An 8949-nucleotide genomic window follows, 5' to 3' on the forward strand; every position below is an offset into this window, starting at 1 on the left:
CTAGAGCCCTCAGATTAAACTAAGCAAGCTGGCAGCAAGGGGTCTTTTTGGCTTGGCCTCCCCAGTGCCCAATGCCAAGATTGCAAATGTAGATTACCACACTGGATTTTGCATGGGTTCTGGATGTGAACTCAGGTCCTTGTGCTTGAAAGGCAGTTACTGGGATTATAAAAATCTACCACTGGCTGACTCTAGGTTGAGACATTGTATTAGCTAGGACTCCGTTAGGTTGCCCTTTGTAAACTTAATGGAAACAGTTTACAGCCAACACCAAGAAACAATACAGAAGCACTCTGTTCAGACAGGTACCTCCAGTGAAGGATGGGAAGGCAGCTCTCAGAAGGCTTTTTAGTCTAGTATGGTCCCATTGACTCAGCCATTGCTACTGGTTTTCTTTCTTTCTTTCTTTCTTTCTTTCTTTCTTTCTTTCTTTCTTTTTTGAGTTTGTATGACAAATGTAATCATTTATTGAATAGTATCTTCATGTGAATATTATCAAAATTTTGACACAATTGTCAGATTGTTATGTGTTTTCACATATATTTATGCATATAATAGTGACATACATATTGGATATTTGCTAGAATATTCTTCAAGAAACATGAAAACAAAAGTACTCTAACTACGACTCTTATGTAAACAGACTACAAGGTCTTCAAGTCTAGGGTCCTTGCTCCTTATGCCTTCTCTTTCTGTCCTTCAGAGTGTGTGTGAAGCCCTGGGTCAGATTTCCATGAATCAGCAAACGAGAGAGACAGTGGGGGTAATTGTTCTCAATTTTAAGGCTGTTTAGAAAGTGAAGAGAGGGCAGTTTCTTACTTAACCAAATCCTGCACAGAGTCTCCCAGATTCCCTATGAGCCTGAAAGTCAGTGAAAAGAGAGGCACTGGGAGATCCCTGGTCTAGAGGAGCCTGTCAGCCTAGGGTGGAGCACACTGCCCTTAAAGGCAACACTCCAGCAATTCTACTTGAAGTCTATGTTAGGAGATCAGTTTTGGAGGCCCCAGCACCAAAGGTGAAGAAATGCAATGAGGATAGTAAGACCCTCCGTACACCAGATCTCTCCTTTTGCTCCTAGTCTATCCCATAATGAAGCCCTCACTTCCATGTCTATGCAGCACCAATCCAATAGGAATGCTGTTTAACTCATTTAGTCAACGTGGAAGTTCACTTTGATTGAATTTACCAGTAAATTAAGTCAAAATGTTCAGGCACGTGTATATGCTCTGCTGAAGCTGGCATCAAAATAAACTAATATCAAAGCAAGGTTCCCTGTCTGTTCACTTGTAAGCATGTTAGTGCCAATACTTACTGCAGTTGCTGTAATGGTTTGAACAGCTTAAATGTTACTTACTGAGTATCATCATACTTGCTAACTAGCATTCTACACTGCATGCTGACATCTCACGGAGCAAACTCAACCTCAACGTGCTTTGGAAGTACCTGTCATCTCTTGGGAGGGCCATGAAAAGTAAGGTGCCGTGTCTTGGAAGACATTCTTAGCAAATTTAAGATGTAAACCATAAAAAAAAAAAAACATATGGTGCATATAACATCTCTCAAATGAAAAAACTAAGGCTTCTTATGGAAGGAGTCTTAGGGGATTCTGAAGTCAAATTGTAAGGAACAAATGTTCTATTTTAATTTTGGCCTTAAAACTTCCTCTCCTGGAATGGTCTCAATCTCACAATCTCTGCTCAGCAGCATCCTTAGAGCTAGAAACTCCTGTTGTTTTTCTATTTTGCTTTTCTTTAAGGAAAAAAAATCTTCAGAGCTCTACAGAAGAGTTTCAGCCCTTCCCACCCCTATCCAAGTCTTAGGAAGACTTGAAGACTCAAGAGCTGTCTGTCCACCGGCAGACAAAATTCCCCATGAGAAATCTGCTGCTCTGTTCCCCAACTGACTCCTTCTTCCTTCTACAACATCCTCACCCCAGAGGTGTTGCTCAGATAGGCCCTGCTCCCTCCCATCCCAGACACCTGCTTCACCATGCAGAGGATCCCCTCCTGTAGCCTTTTCCCCTGGAAACTTACACCTTTCCTAATGCCTGCTTGCCCAAGCCAGAAGGGGCATGTCACAGAAGGCTCCATCCAGCCAAGACAATGTGTCTATCTATATTATCGCAAGCAGTGTGGCGGCGGCCCTGAATTAATGGTCAGCATGACTCCCAATTAAACTCCCCACTGAAGATGGATTTATGCTTGGTCTGTTTCAAAACACAGTGGACTGCAACTTATCATTTAAGTTGTCAACTGGGAAGTACTTTCCATTTTTAGTGTAGAGAGTTTAAATGCCATTAATTAATTTTGTTTAAGAGGTAAAGACAGAAATGAGTGAGTTTCTTTCACCAAACCTGCCTTCCTTCCCTCCCCACTCACTTCCTCTTTTCCTTTCTTCCTTCCTTCCTTCCTTCCTTCCTTCCTTCCTTCCTTCCTTCCTTCCTTCCTTCCGGAGAGAGGAAAAATAGCCTGGTTCAGATGTCTACAGGATGCATTGAATCATTTAGTGCCAGATTTTTAGGGTTGTCCTATCCAGTGACAGTGCACTTTTAGTGCATTTACTGTGGGAAAATTCTGGTGAAAAGATAGAACAGATATTTTCAGTCAATCTTCAAGATCATATGTGGGAAATTTAGGCAGAGTCCAATCCTTTTAGGGCTGAGTTCTTTCACTAAAAGAAAAAAATACGGCTTTCTGTTTTTAAGGATTAGAGGTATTTTTAACCATCTTGGACATGAAATCAAACTCATGCTGAGGAGGTGATGATGTGAGCACAAATAAATCAATTACTTTCTGATAAGATTTCTATTACATACCCATGGTTTAAGATTTGTAAGAGGGGGAATGAAGTAGAAAGGGGTTGTATGCTTCACAGGGTCATGCAGGCAAACCAGGCTCAGATAATCTTTGTAGATACTAATAGAGTTGAGAGGACCGAAGAGATGAATCCATGGTTCAAGGCATATGTTACTTTTACAGAGGATTCAGATTGAACTCTGAGCACTCACATGGAGGTTCACAGCCATCTGAAACTCCAGTTTCAAGATTCAACACCCTCTCCGGACTTTCAAGGATTTCTGCATGTATGTGGTACCCATAAAATCACTCAGGTGTGCACACACATATACACACATTAAAAAGGAGAGAATTGAATTGAAAAGAAGACAACAGCAAAATGGGAGTCAGATTCTGGTCCACTCCAATATCCACCATCTTCAGGGAAAATTCCTTTCACCTTCTTCTAATCTTGTTTTGTTGTTTTGTTAAGGGAGATCCTAGCTGAAGTCTTGTTTCATTTACAACGGCCTTTAGATGTCTTATCTCACTCTGATAGCCTTTACTGTGTTCTCTCAGATGATTCTCGCTTCTTCATCTTACCCAGATCTTGGACTGAAATCAAAGCTCACCTTCTGCCTAGCCATACCCAGTAACATTGAAAGACAGAGCTGCAGTGCTCACAACCCTTGAAGGGTGACCTTGGGGTGAGAGCAAGAGATGAGATTAATGTGGTCAATGGTGTCTTTAACCCTCACAACTTTGCAGCCAGCAGTCCCTGAGCAAATAAAAGACTCCAGAACACAAATGATGGCTGTGCGTATGGGGAGTCCATACTGGCTCCTGCACTCCAACTCAGGGCTAGACATCACCCTAGCAGACTCGAATACAATAAAGAACCAGGCTGTTACACTCTAGCTGTGTTGCAAGCAGAAAGAATAATTGTTAGAAAAACTGGAATATCTTCCCAACACTCCAGAGAACCAATTCTCATAGTAAGAACTGAGAAGTTTCCTTTTAAAATCTAATTTAAATGCACTAAGCTCTGGGTTCCACCTCCAGTGTGGCATAAACCGGGCAAGGTACACAAGCCTCAAATCCTAACACTTCAGAGGATCAATTCAAGGCCAACCTCAGCTACAAATCAAGCTAAGACCAAAGAAAACCTTGTCTCAAAAGTTAAATATTTATATACATATATACATATACATATACATACATATATATATACATATACATACATATATATATATATATATATATAAAATATAATGTGATTTAATCCTGGAAATGCCACTATGTTCTTCAGATTGCCTGAAGAGTAAGTGGTTAATAATAATAATAATAATAATAATAATAATAATAATAATGTCAGCGATCATAATCAGATTCATCTCACATAATGCACAGAATGCTAGCCATCTGATAGAGTTGATCTCACTGACTCCCCACAGCAAGCATTATTTTATAATTGATTTTTAAATGAAGAATCTCAGATTTTGAGACATTTATTCCTGCAAATGGGAATGAAGTAGGGCTCTGTGCCATCTCTACTTGCTCTCCCACCCATAACTGGTGGCCTGAGAGGGAAAGCAAGGCAGGAATGACTGGGGATGATGAGACCTCAGGAGGCAAGGCCATGTGGTGAGAACAGAAGAGTCTTGGGAGTCAGGCTTCGGGGAGACAGCTTGTTTAATTGGGGGAAGCAATGGCAATTTAAACCCTTTGAGGAGTGAGTAGCGGTGATGGGGTGGGGGTGTACATCATTGGCCAGGGTGCTGGAAATGGCTCATTTGCATAAAGGAAAATTCCAGATACTGCTGAAAATGACCTTATAAGGAGAAAGGAAGTCTAACCTGGCTACTGAGCTATGTGACCTCCTCTAGTGGAGCAAAGATTCAGGCAAAGGTAGGGACACAGGTCTCTGTTCACTGGGACATGCAGATATGGAGCAGGTGGGGAGCAATCCTATTCCTGCCAATCTCAGCGCAAGATTTCTGGGCTTTGGACACGTCTCAAGCCCCTCCTGCTCCAGGCCTGCTCCCCATGGCTCTATGCCCCTCCCATCCCAGAGCTCCCCAGGGCTCTATGCACCCCCCCATCCCAGAGTTCCCTACGGCTCTATGTCCCCCCCTTCTGCTCCCCCCCCCCGTCCTAGAGTTCTGGAATCTCCTTCCTTTCTAAGTTTTTAAGCTACCTCCTTTTATTGCAAAGGCAACAAGCAGAACACAGGAATATTCTAAAGGTATCTAGCAGGTTAAGTGAAGTCTTTGGGTCAGGCTTTTTGTGTCTCTAAGGGATGCTGTCCACTCTGACTGAAATGAAAATTACTTGTGTTTGGTTCTTAAAGAGTTCAATATATGTGAACAATTACAAGATTTTCAAGAAAGGAAAAGACGATACTGAATGCATCACTTGGGGGCAATTCTAACCTTTGTTAAAGAAGACGCGTGAATCCAGTTAGAGAAGCTTTGCTGTTGAAGGAACTTGTATGTGCCCATGTTACTGCTGAAACATGCTGGTGACCAGTGGCTGGGCAGGAGGCTACCTGATTGGACAGCACATCTGCAGGATAAGGCACAGTGGTAGACAGAACTAGCTTCTTTCTATAAAATCCTACTTAGCTTTTCCATCTCTTTTGACAATGTGCAAACAGGAACAGGCAAAGCCATAAATTATTTAAAATGATCTTGGAGGTTAGGAAGATGGCTCAGTGGGAAACATTCTTGCTGTACAAACATAAGGACTGAATTTGGATCCACAGCACCCATGGAAAAAAAATCGAAGTTGATATTGTACAGGGGTGGAAGGCAAAGATAGCAGACAGCAGTCTAACAGAAATGGCAGACTCCAGGTTCAGTGAGACATCCTGTTTCAATAAAACAATATGTGAACCATGTCAGAAGTTAACTAAAGTCAACCTCTGGACTACACACACACACACACACACACACACACACACACACTCACACACACGCACCTGAAGTTTGAATATACATTATCACTGAGAGTCATACAGAGATGTAGACTTGTAGCTGCTCCCTGTCAGTGTATAGCATACAAACCTAGCTATATGAGATCTTGGTCAAATGTGTACACCTGTGTGGGTCACGGTGCACATGTGCACATTTATGCTCAGATGACTTCATTTTTTTTTTTCTGTTTGAAAGGCATTGTGTCAGTTTATTTTGCTGCTACTGCAACAAAATTCCAGCCAAAGCAACTTCAGGAAGGGCTTTTTTTGTTTGTTTGTTTGGTTGGTTTGGTTTGGTTTGGTTTGGTGTTCAGTCTGAGGATATGGCTTACGGTGGTGGGGAAGACCTGGTGTTTGAGGCAGCTGGTCACATGTCAGAGAGTGGTGAATGTAGGAGCTTGGATTTTTCCTTTTAGCCCAGAACCCTAGCTATGGAATAGTACCTCCCATATCTAGGTTATGTCTTACCACTTCAATTAATCTAAATCTACAGACTTTCACGGATATGCTCAGACGTTTGATTCCATTGTGAATCCCATCAATTTGACAATTGAGATTACTGAAATATTGAACTGCAAATCCCCAGCATGAAACTTAGACATGAAGTCAAGGTGAAAAAAGGTGTTGGAGAACAAGTCTAAGGGTTTTGTCACTATGTGAATATTTTCCTGTGTGAAGTGAGCCTGCTCTATTGGCTTCAAAAGATGACCATTTGTCCAGGAGTCCTTGCTTCCCCTTTGAGTGGGAGAAATGAGTCAGACTAGCACAGGGACCAAAATAGGATGTGCTGTCCAATTCACCCTACAAAACATAGTGCAGAAAGTTGATTGTCTGGCTGTCTCTCAGTATCGTCAGGTCAGGCTTTCTAACAAAAGCACTGGGGGAAAGGAATAGCAGTGTTGGTGCTAGGTACAAGACTGGGACCTCATGCTACCTCATCCCACTCCAGCCCTTCTCTGGCTTTAGCTCTAAAAGCCAGTAAGCTAGTTCTTTGTATCATGAGGCTGGCTTAAGAAGAAGGAAACAGGCTGTATCAGAATGTAAGCTTGGTACACAATACTGTCACCTCTAATTCAGAACTCGTCTGTGATTAAATCACCTGGGAGTGTTCTTCAGAGATAAGCAGGGCATTGCCTTGCCAACTTTGTATGTGATTGTGTGTGTGTTCATGTATGTACAGATGCATGTATGTATGCATGTGGAGGCTGGAGGATAACTTCAGGCACTATTCTTCTTGTTTCTTTGAGACAGAGCCTGTGTCTGGCCAGGACTCTTCCAGGAGGCCAGCCAATGAGCCCCAGGGGTCTGTCTGTCTGTCTTTGCCTTCCAGGGCTAAGATTACAAAAGTGTGCTATCATACCCAGTTGTAGGTTTTGTTGTTGTTGTTTTGTTTTAATACAGGTTCTAGGGGTAGAATTCAGGCCTTCATGCTTGAAAGGCAAACACTTTAATTGAGCCATCTATCTCTCCAGCCCCCTATGGTGTGATCTTTAACATCCTCAAGCAGGTCATGGGAACTGCTAGGGTTTTCCCCTATAAGACAATAAAAAACAAGTTCTATATTTTCATATAAAAACAATGTTGTTTGGACTGGGGTGTAAGCCCTGAATGCTGGAGGCTCAGTCCAAATGGGACACTTCCCTAACATCCAAACTCTGTAGCCAAGCTTCTTCCTGCAGAAATCGTGCTGGAGGCTTACAGAATTCTGTGGGAAGATCTGTTTGAAATAGTTTTAAATCATTCCTTATTTTAATCAAGCTAAAAATATCCAAAGCCAGTCCTTCAGTATTTACCATTGGTCTCCATCTCCTCCTGTCAGTGCGAACACGTCAACAGTAAGGAAGAATTAATATCCCTCTAAGTATCCAGCCTCTTCCATATACATCATGGTTTGGATCTGGGCTAGTTCCAGTTTGGAGTAAGAGCCAGATTAATGATTTAGTTACTTTGATCCAAGCCAGATTTCTCTAGTTGAGATTTTTTTAAAAATCTTTTTAGATTTACATTTTACTAAAGTAAAAGCAGAGGTGTTTTTGTTGTTGTTGTTAGTTAGTTTGTTTGTTTGTTTGGCTTTTGTGTTGGAGGACACAGCCCAGAGAGATCACAGCTCAGAGAGATCACAACACCATAAAACAAAGAAACCAACAAACAAATCGAAGGGCAGTGTTCTCAAAAATAAGAGCCCAGGGGGTGAATGCCTGTGAATACTAAGTTCAGGTTTTCCTACCAATTCTGGCATGCAAGCTATTCTTTACAATCTTTTTTTGGTGGGGAATTTTTGTTTATGTTTGTGTGTGTGTGTGTGTGTGTGTGTGTGTGTGTGTGTTTAGGTGGTAATGAATGCCAAGTTATATTTTAAATGAGTGAGATATTACCCTGAAGGTCAGTTTTATTTTTCAATTGGCAGTTACTTCCAAACTTTAAACTAGCTGTGGTGTTTTGTTTTTAATTCTAATACATCATATTCTGATAGTCTGATGTGAGCTGCTAATCTAATGGAATTGAAGAGACTGAGATTTTAGAGCTGGGCTCAGGGGTACCTGTTCCTTACTAGTAGATGTCCTAGGCAAGTCATGCAACTATTTCAACATCACTTTCTTTTGAGATGTATAAACTTTTACCTTCTCTGATTGCCAGGGAAATATCCGGGCCAAAAGTGGGAACAGTGTCAGGAGCACCAAGTGGTTGGCAAATATGTGTGAATAAGTGTCTGAGACCAGAAAGCCCTTGCCTCTACCCATTAGGCACTGGGACACCCTGCCCAGAGTCCACATGTAAGCATCCTAAAGAGATCACATACTCAAAGGTAAGGTTTTGATGGCTGGGATATGAACATTTCCAGAGTGCTTTGTTGAGGTTTGGTCTTTTTCTAAATACTGGTTGCTCTCAGAGACCTCAGGTAAATCCAAGTGATGTTACGTGACCTTGTCACCCCCCCCCCCCCCAAGTTATTCCTGATCCTTGAATAAAAATGCCCGCAGCCACTAGCTAGGCAGAAGAGACATAGGCAGGGTTTAGGGTTTCCAGGCTTGAGGTTGGAGGAGAACCATGAGGTGAAAAAGAAGACAGAGGAGGAGAAAGCCACCATGGATCAGGAAAAACAACAAATAACAAAGAGATTTATAGATGGGGAATAAGTTAGTATACCCCTAGATCTGCCCAATCTAGGCATATGGCTTATAATTAAAATATCTGGATTGT

Source organism: Arvicanthis niloticus, chromosome 18 (assembly GCF_011762505.2).
Source record: "Arvicanthis niloticus isolate mArvNil1 chromosome 18, mArvNil1.pat.X, whole genome shotgun sequence".
Classification (NCBI taxonomy): domain Eukaryota; kingdom Metazoa; phylum Chordata; class Mammalia; order Rodentia; family Muridae; genus Arvicanthis; species Arvicanthis niloticus.